General features: G+C 49.3%; 1 pseudogene across 1 annotated transcript in view; it reads right to left on the bottom strand.

Moving 5' to 3' along the window:
• Positions 1–298: 298 nt before the first annotated feature.
• LOC144179572 (sodium-coupled monocarboxylate transporter 2-like) overlaps positions 299–13,542 on the bottom strand; it is a 94,327-nt pseudogene continuing 81,083 nt past the window's right edge. The window contains exons 15-17 of the transcript XR_013324285.1: positions 12,873–12,970; positions 7,307–7,440; positions 299–4,525 (exon numbers count right to left, since the gene is read on the bottom strand). The product of XR_013324285.1 is annotated as a sodium-coupled monocarboxylate transporter 2-like (transcript). The remainder of the gene's footprint in view (positions 4,526–7,306; positions 7,441–12,872; positions 12,971–13,542) is intronic.

A 13,542-nucleotide genomic window follows, 5' to 3' on the forward strand; every position in this document is an offset into this window, starting at 1 on the left:
ACGAGGTCTCCTTGTCCAGGTGGGCAACCCAGGCTTGGTTTCGCTCGCAGTCGGCTCCATAGGGTCTGGGAGTCCGCTACAGGCGCGCATACTTGCCGACTGAGCATTTAAGGGCATTCCTTATTCCGTGGGTAAAAAATCGTGAGTCCAAGCCAGCTTCCTCGGCCATAGAAACGCTGTCGGCGTCGGCCATGGTTTGGAGACGTAAAAGGTGCCGTTGCCAGCGTGAGAGCGCCAAGACAGCACCGGTTCATACTCTGTGACGTAATGGCACGTCACTAAAAAATGAAAGGGAAACGAAAGAGAGAAATGCCAGCTTTATTTACCTATGTCTCAGCAAATACCGCTTGCTGCTAGTCGGACAAAAGCCGAGACGAAAGATGTGATCTTTAATTAAAAACAACATTTCATTGAGCCTTTAGTTTCCCTTAAGCGAGGAAGCGGAAATACAAGAAAGGGGCAAGAGGTGTGACCTTTTTATTAAAAAAAAAACAAATTCAGCTTGTGTCCGTTAACATCCTCGTGAGAGAGCCACTGTCGACCTTTTCCAGGTACACGGAGTGTGAGGCACAGCACCTTGCTTTAACCGCTCGCTTAAGTCAATAGTACTCTTTTTGGCCTGCACTACATATTTAGGCCATTGCCATAAGAGAAAAACGAGAAAACTGTTGTGTTGGTGACGACAGGTCCAACTTTGCGAGCTGCGGCTGTATATCCCAGACGAAAAAGACGACAAGAAAAATTTTTGTAGTTTGTCGCGTGTCGTACTGTCGTTTGTCGTATCGTGGTGTGTCTTATTCCTTTCTGTGGTGTGTCGTATTCCTTTCCTAAGTTTGATGTTTCTTCGGGCTGAATTTCTGTCTTGTCGTGATCCTGATGTTGCATCAGTAGTTGCACATTGGTTTGAATTTTATTGCCCGTTAAGAAGAGTAGCGTAAATGGCAGTTCTGTTGTGACTACAGGAATGTTTGTCGTTGAGAAAATTGACTTTGTCGTTACGACAGAAATGTTTGTCGTAGCAACAAATGGCTTTCTCGTAACAACAGGGCTTCTGTTGTCACAACAAAGTTTTTTGTCGTACGACAAAAAAATCTTGTTAGGCTTTTGCGGTATTTCTGTTGTGATTTTAGACTAGGATGCGCCAGTGATCGGTGTACCGCGAGAGTAAACAAAAGTCGAACAATGTAGCTCAATTGTGGCCGACATTAACTTTCTCTCGTGGGGTTTAGCCCTGTCCTGAAGAGACAAAAAATTGCACGCGGGCCCGCATTATGGAGGGGAAGAGGAAAAAGAACGAGGAAATGAATAGACGCACCACGCGTATAGTTTTGTAGCGTGAGCTACACTCGCCGAGGATGATCAGTTTCGCGTGGCTCCTGGAGAGCCGTGCTGTGCATGGATGCGCGAAGAGCAGTGACGTCAAACGGCGCACCGCTGGCGCGCCGGAGCCGCCACCGCCGCGCGCGCCTAGCCGGTCTGCGCATTCCAGAAGAGTGACGTCATAGCCGCTACCGACGCACTGGCACCGGCGCGTGCCCAGCTGTGCGCCTCCGTTGCGCAGTAGCCAAGTCTGACGCTGCGCCGAACCACCGAGCCGTCTTTGTTGCAATAGAAAAGCAACCAGACGTTGAGCAAAAGTAAATATACACGTGTCACATAATGCGTATACCGTGTGTGTGTGTCATTGAAGCAGCAGTAAGCATGATAATCAAGCTAATCCTATGACAACCAAGCTAATCCTATACAACCAGGAAAGCTAAGAATAACCAGCTGAACCTTAGCTCTCGGTACGTATATCCCGGCATAGCCGAGCTAAGCCACTACTAATGTTTTCCGTACTCGTGACTCCGTCGTTTTTGCTTGCTTCGCAGTTTTCTCTACGCAGTTGGCGAAAAATTAGACCGCGCACTATTGAGACGAGAAATTGCGGACAAACGAGCCGAGATTTTTGAGATCAACGCAAGTATACCACAGAATTTCCGCCCAGGACGAAACTCTGCTCCGTGGCGAGTGCACAGCGAAGTAATTGAAGACCAGTTGAAAGACAGCTTTCGTACAACCGGCGGTAATTACATGTTTTTTTCCTCTTTACTGACGACGGAGAGGTAGTTAAATTTGGCATTTGAATATAAGGAAACGAGAATAAAGGAAAGGCGGGCGGTTGTCCTCATGTACGGCCGTACGCATGTGCGACGGTCCCACGTGCCCGATTGTTTGGTCTTGGCGTGGTATATATGTGCTTTCGATTTCAATATAACTTTCAGTTGATAGTAAGCGCTGGAGTCGTTTCCCTTTCTCGTCCCTGTGTCAGTTTGCGCTTAAGCTTCACTCATGAATGTTCACCAACTAGCTTGTCTCTCCATTTTGCTTCTGCTAAAGGAAATTGCTTTTTCATTTCTTTAGATAAAACAGCCGCTGCGGCCGGAAATGGAACTCACGTCTTCGTGCTAAGCAGCGCAATGTTTCTGCCGCTGCTCCACAACGGCCGGTTGTGCACAAAAAGCGCTCACAATAGGAGCTGCATAACACAGTTGTAACTCAAGCCAACAGGCTTACGCGTTGAACATTGCTTAAAGCCGTACAACGGGGTAGGACGCCCTGCATGTGGTGCTGGTGCTCGACATGTCACCGATCAAGGTGTCCCTTCTTATGTGAACGTCCGATTAACTACAAAGAGCAATAATTACCAGAGGAAGCGACTGCGTAGAAATGAAACAAAAAAGCAAGCTATGGAAGTACGCGTACCTACAACACGGTGAAAAGGGTTCGCCAAGCTTAGTAATGGCGTTATGTCTAACGCGGCGAAAAACTGCGCTTCTGTACGGCACAAGAAATCGACCACTATATTTGGCACAATGCTACAACCAAGTTCCCTATTCTACGGTAATTCACTAGCGCCATTGAAGAATGACGCCTTAAAAATGTTTTCCCGCACAAAAATGAAACCTTTTCGCCTAATCCATTGTTGTGAGCAGTGCCCAGCCGCCCCCAGAATTCTTACAGTTTTGCAGCCACCGCTATTTCACCGTCCGTCGTTATAAACTTGATTATGGAGGAATTGAAACGCAGGACAGATTCCTGGGGCGGTATTCTCGAGTTTGTCCCTTTCGCGTCCCTTTCAAAAGTGTCCCTTTTGGCGAGCCCTGGTTGGCTTAAAGCAAACTACCGGAAGTGACGTAACGCAAGCGTGGCAAACCTACTGTTAGCGCCCATTGCTTAACCGGAAGTACGTCACGATGAAAGGGACTCAAAAGGGACGTTTTCAAAAGGGACAGTTACGAGAATACCGCCCCTGGTGTGCTAAACGCCACACAAGATTTGGCGGAAGTGGCGCTAATTTAAGGAGGTTCACAGACAGTGTTGCTGAATTTTTCGCAGCTATGGTGGCTGAATCTGGCTAAATGCCACGAACAATTTTTACTGCGCTACGTCATAGCTACGGGTGTGAGCAAGATAGCGGCGGTGGAGGCGGCGAGTACAGCTATATTTTCAAAGATGCCTCGCGCGAGAAATGACCCACCGGGCGTCAGGGGAAGTGGACAGAAAGAGCCAGGGTGACCCCAAGACATCGGCTTCCATCATCCCATCCCACGAATCTCTCAACTATACACTCACACTCGCCTACTACCGCACACAAAGAAAAACACTACCCCCACCCCACCACTCCCTGTCCCGCGCCGACGCCACGTCATGGCGGCAGCTCCAGGCACACGTCCCCAAACTTACACCACAAATACCTCTTCTATATACCCCACCCAATACGCTGGCAACTGCCCGGCTTTCCAGAGCCCCACTCCCACCCTCTACCACTCTGTATGGGAGTGTCCGCGTCCACCAGACGGGCTCACCCTTATACGCATCCCCACCCTCTCCTCTTGGGAGGCTGCTCTGTCCAGCACTGCCCCGCAAGACCAGCAACGGCTGATCGAGCGGGCCCGCCGGATAGCGTCCGCCATTGGAGTCCTGGACTGAGGAGCCCACTCACCGAGGCTGCTGTTCGACCAACAAATGAGTTCAATAAATGTTTTCACTACCATCACCTCACGGCGTCGGCAGGTTAACTTCGGCGTTCGCGTGCCCGATCGGCTGCCGTTTGAAACGGAAGTAGCGGTGGAGAGGGCGACGGAAGCAGAGGTGTACGGGAAGCGGAAGTGGGCTCCGTGCACGCCCTGACATGGCGGGAGCGGCTTCACGAAGAGCGACGCCAGGATATGTCCTCCGCTTATTTCTTTGTCGGAAGGCTTGCACGTCGGTGTCGGCGGCGGCATTCTGGACGGTAGTCAGTGTCACTACCAATGCTAGCACCCCCGCGGCGTCACGTTGCGAAGTAGATTGATACAGCGTGGCATTTCAATGGACAAAATGAATCTTGCATAAGATATCACAGCTCTCTCTGAGTCGACTAGACGGCAGTGTTGTGTATGCACTGTGGTACGCCATCGTCATTGGTCATTGCGTAGTTCACGTGGCCATTGGGGTAGCCTCGGATTTCTTGGGTGTTCTCTGGTGTCGGGGCTGGTTGATCCTTCAGCGAAAAAAAAAGTAACAAAACAAAAATGAAAATCAGGAAAATTCAATACCTTTGTTTTTCGACGTTGGCTGCGCCGCTATTATATAAAACTAAATATGCGGCATAGTTTTGAATACGGAACATGACTAAAAACTGAGAATGAATTGAGGGGGAGCACCCTGACGGAAGCAATACAAAAAAATGGCATTATATACGTGAAAAATGATAAAATGATTTAAATAAATTCGTCTCTTGCCGCGTGCTCAGACGGGAATAAGAAATATGGCAATTTGCAGTATCCTTGAGGAAGGATGTGTTTAAAAGTACGTAGAATGGGGCTAGTTGCTGATGCTTCATACTGAATTACGCTAACAATACACACAAATAGGACGCTAACAGGACTGGGACGAGGCGCAAACTTGCAACTGTTTATTTAAAAAGACTACAGAAACGGGGGACACCTGAATATACACACAAGAGCGACACTCTGCGCTTGCGCAGTAAAACCGATAAAACCTAAAACCAAAACATGAAGGTGCAGTAACAAATCTGCTCAGACGACCACGAAATACCAGAACACTGGCAGGAAAAAGTGGGAGTGTCTGCTCGCAATATGCTATCTTTCTTGTCATGTTATGTTATCTTTTGTGTTATCTTTTGTTATCTTTTGTGGCCGTCTGAGCAGATTTGTTTCTGCCCCCTCTTGTTTTGGTTTTAGGTTTTATCGGTTTTACTGCGCAAGCGCAGAGTGTCGCTCTTGTGTGTACATTTAGGTGTCCCCCATTTATGTCGTCTTTTTAAATAAACAGTTGCAAGTTTGCGTCTCGTCCCAGTTCTGTTAGCATGCTATTCGTGTGTATACTTAGCGCAATTCAGTATGAAGTATGATGTGTTTAAGCATGGACTGCCCAATGGACAGCAAGGCAGCGGTCAGCTGTGCTTGAGAAATTGTTCAGTCTGCTGGGTTTCACTGATCTCTAACAATCTGTCAGACGCAGTCAACAAAAGTCCTCCATAGAAATGGTGCAAATGCGGTGCTTTTGTGAGCTTGACAAAATAAACTCAGATATGAAAACTAAACCCCGAGGAAAAGACACGTTCGCTGGTACACCCCAGGGAGGTAGGATTTCTCTTGTACGGTGAGTTATCTTATCTTTACCTATCTCATAACAATAAGTTCACATTGTTACTATGCATCGGGAAATACTTGCGATATAGGAATACGTGCACGAAATGCCTAGCCTCGAGGAGGAGGAGCTTAGCGTGCCTTTTTATCACCGCTGCGTGTAACTCTGGCCATAGATGGGGCAGGCTGAAATTTATTGAGTGGTAGTCATACACCAATGACAGCAAGGTGTTCTCACAGAAGAATCAGTAATTGTTGAAAACGGGTCCTATAAGCAGAAAGCTCTTGCGCGGACTCGGCTGTACTATTTTCTTTCCAGTGGGAGTGAAGGCAAGTCCAGTTGGCATTGAAAACCAAAATTACTGCTCAATTTCCAATTTAAAGTTTGATGGAAACTTGAAACTCCACAAGGTCTACAGGGCCAGACGCTCCGCGAGCTGCCCCTGCCTAGTTGGCGCCATGACCTCCTTCTTTTTCCCCGCAACTGCCTTCAGTGTATCATGGTCCGGAAGATTAGCGCTGAAAGACGAGGCACGAGATAGGGATACACGGGACGAACGCTGGACATAAACGCTAGACAAAGGACGTACAGCGTTAGTCGCCTGTATTACTGTCATGTGTCCTGTCTTTCAGCGCAAACAGTATGTCTCCAGTATCACGTATCCCAATAGCGCAACTTTTCGCCATTACAGCGTCCTCCTGTAGCATCAGTGGTAGCGGGAAGTTCGAGTCTAGGAGAATTCATGAAAGCTACGAGCAGGACGGGAATTGAGGAGGGCCAATAACCCACTGCAACTTGGCCATAGGCACACAGCGCTACCGCGCACTGTGAAACGAATGCTATCGCGTTCAAAACAATCATATTTTCTTACACAACAGCCAGTCAGTCTGTGTACTTCCGTTTGTAATGCGGTAGTGTTTACTGCGAGTGTTTTAGTGGTTTTGTGCTGATACCATTCACTTTGAAAATTTTAAGTGCCTTCTGTCTTCAAACTTTCTTACTCCCCTCCCCTTCAATCTCATGGGCTTCAGCTAGCTGAAATTATTGCGAGCCTAGCATGAGGAAAGGGACCAAGAGTGTCCTAATTCCCCCCGCTCCTTCTTCCCAACGCAGCGGTCTTCCAGGTTGTCTCCCTTCCACAACGCCCCGTCTCTGGATTTACGTTGAGTAGATTGGGCAGGACGGCGGAGGGCCGAGGGCGCCTTGTTCTTCTCTGAGCATTTGCTTCCTCAAACCAGGCGGAAATGCTCTACAACATCGCCTCAGTTCTACAATGGACTACCACACATCCACATCATCATATCCAAGATTTGCCACCACCTTGCGTTGTTACTATACCCTCAAAAAGAAAGAGCGACCGAATACTGGAATAATAGTATGTGTCATCGCTCTGCCCAAACGTGGCACTGACACGTTTCCAGACATTAGAGAAGGAGATAAGGTGCATCCTCGCACGCACGCGCTCACAGACAGACAGACAGACAGACAGACAGACAGACAGACAGACAGACAGACAGACAGACAGACATACAGACTAATTGAAACAGCGCCAATAGATTACATCAGGAAATCAGGCATTGAATTTTTGACGAATGGAACCACTAGCTTCAGGTTAATACTTCACCGTTGCGGTAGCTTGTAGCATTATCGCAACATTCACTTCACTGACCTCTCGTCTCGTAGGCGCATAAGTGTGTTGCTTGTCGCATTCTTCTCTCTTTTTGTCGGCCTGCGTACTCTTGTAGATATTTCGCAGGACCGGTGCTACTAGGCTGGGCTCCACGTCGTCGGCGTTCTTCAGGCCTGAGTGCAAACAAAAAATTCCCGCATCTCCACGAAATAAATCATGTCGAGTAGGCGAAGCACTGGGGATCGTTGTTACCGGAAATCACCCGTGGCATTGCCCACTCGCGCATGTAAATAAGTGACAACGCGTTTGAACAGTACATACCACTCCAATCCAATCCAATCCCATACAATTTAATTTAATGCAATCCAATCCAATCCAATCCAGTTCAATCTAATACAATCCAATCCAATGCTCCTCGCGCATTCGCAACACTGTATACGTGGACGCCAAGCCCTGACAAAGCGACGTCTTCTTTTAAGGTGCTTCGCCCTTAAAAAAATTTCGCGGGTTTAATTAACCGCAGATGTGCGAACGATGGTGTAGCCGTGGCTTCTGGTAACGCGTAGGTCGTTGATGCGATGAAAATTGACATAACGCGCATCACATGACGGCTCGTAGGTGGCCTGCTAAGCTTTCTAAAACTCAAAGCAGAACTTAAGTGTGTGTGTGTGTGTGTGGGAAGGGGGGGGGGGGCAACTAGAAACGCACAACGCACTTCATATGTTCTGTCGTCTTGCTCGGTGTATGCGCTATTTTCAAGTTACGAAATCATGTGCCGTTTATCCCGCTTCTACACGGTTCTGCATTTGCTAGCTCTGTAGCTTTTGTGTTCATTCAATTTAACAAGTAATAGGTATTTTAAAACCTCACATGAGTTATATAAGGCATTGTGATCTCAGAATACTTAGACTATTTTGGCATTCTGGGCAACAATAAACGAAACCCGTGCACGAAACACACCAGAAAAATGCATCTTTTTCCGCAAACCTTAGGAACAGAACGCCGTAGACTTACATCTGTAGCCAGGCAGTAGTTGAGCGGAGTAACAACTTTCGTAGGTAACCATTAAAATAGCGAACACGACAGTGCAATATTACCAAACCTCATGGGAAGAATATCTTAGGGGTCATGAGCTGAGTGAATTATTTGTTTTGGTACTCTGTCCGTTATGATTCCTTGGAAAAGGGATTGATTGATTGTAGGGTTTAACGCGCCGACGCAACGCAGGCGATGAGGCGCGCCGTAGTGGAGGGTTCCGGATTAATTTTGACCAGCTGGGGATCTTTAACGTGCGCCGAAATCTCGTACACACGGGCGTTTTTGCTTTTCGCCTCCATCAGAAAAGCGGCCGCCGCGGCCGGGAATCGAACCCGCGACCTCGTGCTCAGTAGCGCAATCCTTGGGAAATCCATGCATTCCTCGTGACTTTAAGTGGATCATATGGGTCACCCGCCTGCCTGCACAACTTGCGGTGCATGCTTGCTGGTAACGCGTGCGGCCATTTTGCAATATTCTGCTGGCACTTCTCGTGTCCCGGAAGGCCTCTTGTCCGACTCCTCCAAATGAAGCGAACACACGGGATGCGCGAACTGCAGGACATGACCGTCCTTTGTGTTACCGCAACGATCATAATATTAAGTCCCCAAAGCGCCGAACCAAGTGTGCCGCGCAGCTGGGAAACTTCGGGAGTTCTGTCCATCCACGCGTTGAAACCAACTTCCGGACAACACGGACGCGCACGTGACAATGGACGTAAAGAGTAGCTTTAGGTGCGTTGACATCGTCATCAGTATCGGTGTTGTCAACTGCATAACAGGGTCCAAGTAGCACCATTAGAAATGGTTGCACTGGCGTCAGGGCGACATGTGTTGGGACAAAAGCACGCGTGGCCTTTCTGTTGGCCTTGATACCAGCCAGCACACCCAGCATGCATTAACGTTCTGCTCCACGTTTCGCGGTCACCAAAAACGTCCATGTATTGCGTGACCATGTTTGTGGGCCTGGATGCCCAGAAGGCTGCGGCGGCAATGGTCTTAATAGTGTTGCATCACGGCGGCCGTGGGAGAGGTCATTGGTGATTTCACCCAATCGGCCGAACCGATTCTCCTCACTGACTAGCCAGAGTCACTGTTAATTATTGATATGACGCTGGCTAGTCGGTGAGCGGGAGCGGTTTTGCCGGTTGGGTAAAAATCAAGAAAGACTGCTCCCATCCAGTACAGCAATCCTCGCTGGTGTCGTTTCGCAACTGCAAGTATTAGTCTGTCTTGATTTTACCCAGCAGGACTAACCGCTTCCGCTCACGGACTAGCAAGCGTCAATATCAATAATTAACAGTGATTCTGGCTAGTCAGTGATTTGTCACGATTTAGCCCCGCGTTCGTGAACCTGGGAGGGTAGGGGTACCCTCCAGCCGAGAGACGACATGCAGCGTGCTGGTGGTGACGGTGACTGACCGCGAGCGCTGTGCTCGGCGGTGTTTATTTGCCAGCCACACACAATGTTGCCCACCGAGCCTGGTGGGGCCACTGGACCTAGCGGCCAACGAATATCAGGGTTGGGGGGCGGCACACACTTGTCAGATGAGTGGAAGCGGTTAGTCCGGCTGGGTAAAATCAACTATCACTGCTCCCACAGCGGCCATGATGGAACACTAATTAGACCATTACAGGCTGCGGCAACGTTTTTCAGCGATTTTGTTGGCGTGTGTTCACGCGCTCTTCGGACGCATCGGCGGCGGGACCGATACTCGCAGAGAGCAGCGCTCTGTCCGCTGGCTTTACTGCGTCTCGTCACAGGAGCGGCGGCTCCCACGGGGCACAAGCGCTGCATTCGGCCACGGAGCTACAGCACCAGCGGCATCTGCTTGAAAAGCCACGAGAGAGGCAAATAAAGCTTCGCTTTAAAAGGACGTGGATATATATGTTCACACGAGCCCCCGGTGACGCAGTGAGTTGCTGGCCCCTGTGGGACACGGAATGTGAATAAGCTTCCGGGCGTTCTATCAGGCTACTTTAGCGTTCGGCAGCAAACCCAAACTTCCTGTAGCAGCAGGATGGTCCCCAGTTCAGGCTGGCGTTAATGGCACACAAGAACCGTTTACCCTGGCACAATTTATTGTCGCCGTCGACCACTTAATGCTGCGCGCACCTCGAGGACCACGTTGTGTCACATATGAGGTGTGCAAGAAGAAGGTCCTGCTCTCCAGTGGCCAATTGACTCACCCAATGCCATCTGAGCCTCTGTAGAGCCCCCAGCTTCCTGGAAACATGCGGAGGTATATACCAAACCAGGCAAGCCTGAATACCTTTAAGTCAGCCACATTGACATTAAATGCACCCCCTGCAATCCTCAGAAAAGCATGCTCCTCACTCACTCGAGCAGAGAATTTGCGCTTACTATGCGCTCATCCGGCCGAAATAGGCTTCTGCTCAGACCTCGGAATAGATCGCTCAGAACGTCTTTGGAATATGGTGCGTATAGGCGGCACACGCTGTAGCATTCAAAATCACTAAGTCTTGGATGTCCAAGAGAATTGTGACCATGCAGTCACTCGGCCAGCATTTCTATCTTACTTCGGCTGAAAAGTCCCAAGCACCTGACACCCACTTCCGGACCGTCTAGATGGCCAAAAGCGTCACCGAGGCCGAAGGATCCTTGGGCGTCGTATAACGATGAAGGTGGTTTGAACGATCACACGTTTCTCTTTCCTACCACCATCTGGAGATTAATAAAGTTTAGTGCTAGTAGTACTACTGAAAGCAGCACTAATGCAGCGTCTTTAAATTATATCGAACAATTTTTTATACATATCGCATTCTTTCATAATCGAAGAAGAGTAAATTGTGATGACAAAAAACAATAAATACTTGAACGTTCATTGGTCGATCAGAACATCGGCGTGACCATCTGGTCCCTCTCTCAGGGGACTTCGCTCGACGTGCGCGCCGTTCTCCGGCTATTGCTTGTATTCACTGACGAGGCGCGCATACAGGCAACCGTGTAAGTGCGCCGTCACTGGTTACGTCGGGCTCCGCGGGATGGCGGTACTTGTCCGTGCTAAGTACATGACTGTGTCGCACGTTACAAATTCTACCTCACCGAACGCAAAGTATTGCCTCGAGTCCACTGTGAGTGCGATTAATAGCATCTCTGTTGACACCACCGTTGATAATCTGCTTGAAACGGAGCAGACGACGCACGCCAGTGTTTTTTTTTCTTCGGCGTGCGGGCGCAGTGGCCCAAGCCGCGCCATCTCCGTGGCGCATCGGCCATGTCTGTGGCCGTTTCCAGTGTTGCCAAGCAAAGAAATTGACAGCTAAACTTTTCAACGAATACCACCTATAGCAGTCCACTGTGCGCCGCGCCAACCGTGCCTAGCGCTGTAACCAGCTCAGGGGTCACGTCTGTTCTCTTTAGTAGCGGATTTGGCTGCCTGGCGCTCCATCTGTAGTCCAAGAGTTTCGGAATATTGTCGCCCTCATTGCCAACTCATTCACCTTTTGCCGCCCACACGGCTGCACACTCGATTTTAGAACGCGCGCCAGAAGTGGCGGGAGTCGCAACACTCGTCAAGGCATCCGGCGAGCCGCGCTTCGGCTTTTCAATGGAAACGTGCCAGCGTTGCAAAGGCAGCTCTCTCCACTCTGTTATTCTGTGATCGTCTTTCGCTCGCTTTGTTGACAGAGTGACGAGAAAACAAATAGAGCGTCGTATAACGTTTGACGACATGCCCCGTCTACTGCTCACGCAATGAAACTGCATCTCGCGCGTAGTGACTAATCGGCTGTTCAGCTGCGCGCCAACTTCCGTGGGAGCGAAGAAGATTGTTACAGTGTTCGTGTTCACATTGAAGAACTCCTTCGCATAGCGATGCTACCACAGTGCCGACTGAGCGGGCATTCGAGAGAATCCTTCGCGTTGGCATGTCATGAACCGATGGTCTGTCCAAGTTATGTTCCTTGTTGTTTTTTTAGGGGCGAAGCACCTCAGGGGCTCGGGCTGTCGGCGTCTCTTGTCGCCTCATGTAGTCACGGTACTAAAACACCAGGACACTCGTTTTACAACGCCTCGCGCTAGAACGTTTCATCTCCATGGGCAAGAACGCGTATTAACAAAACACACCGGGACATTCGTTTTCCAACGCCTCGCGCTAAAACGTTTCATGTCCGTCGGCCAAAATGCGTACTAAAAGAACACACCGGGGCACTCGTTTTCGAACCCCTCGAGCTAGAACGCATACTGCGGCGTGTGACATGAAGACAACTTACGGCTAGCCTGTCTCTCATTTGATTGCTTATATCCGGTTCAATGCAAGAGAGGGCGCCACCGCTTCAGCAAGCGCGCGATTGCTCCTCCCACCGGCACTTCTTCAGCGCCCAATCAGCGCGCCGTGTGACAAGAGAGAGATTTACAATCTTTTAATACACTTCTACACTGCATGCTCCGCCCCTCCCCAGGTTTCACGTTAGTTGAGATAGCCAGGGACATTTTGGTGAGCTTCTCAGTCACCCTTAAGCCTCTTGTATACTAGACTGCCACACGACCGAGAAGCTCCCCATACAGCACGGCATAATGTTGTATGGGTCAGGATGGAAACACTCACCGAGCAAGAGCGTGATTACTACAGCGAGGAGGAAGGTGGCCAAGAAGCTGATGACAGGGATCCACAGGTACGATATGTGGTACAGCTCCAGTACTCCTCTGGAAACGTATGTAAGAAATCACATCGCCCACGTTACAGTCCATTAGTGGGGAGGATTAATACGAACGCGAAAGGTAATACGTGTGCGTGCAGGAAAAAAACAGGCACAGATCGTATATATATAACGATATTTATTCTGTGCCCCGAATCGATGACACCCTCGACGCATTAAATGGCGCAGAGTACTTTTCGAGCCTTGATATTCGGTCGGTATATTGGCAGATACTCATGAACGAAGCCGATGAAGAAAATACAGCGTTCGCCACACAGGACGGCCTTTACGAATTTAACGTCATGCCGTTAAAATTGTGCAAAGCTCCGGCCACCTTTGAGCGCGTGATTGATACTGTCCTTCGTGGTTTGAAATGGGATACCTCTCTTTATTATCTTGATTACAATGTTATTTTTCTTCTACTTTCACTGAACATCTTCAACGTTTGGACGAAGTATTGACCTGTGTAGTTCAAGCCGGTTAAACACCAAAAAATGCAATTTCGCCAGTACCTGAGTCAAAGCCTTGGGCCGTGTTGTTAGCAAGGAAGGAATGCGCCCCGACCCTGAGAAGATCGTT

The sequence above is a fragment of the Haemaphysalis longicornis genome, unplaced genomic scaffold (assembly GCF_048455015.1).
Source record: "Haemaphysalis longicornis isolate Haplotype H1 unplaced genomic scaffold, Haemaphysalis longicornis Haplotype H1 scaffold_4, whole genome shotgun sequence".
Taxonomy (NCBI): domain Eukaryota; kingdom Metazoa; phylum Arthropoda; class Arachnida; order Ixodida; family Ixodidae; genus Haemaphysalis; species Haemaphysalis longicornis.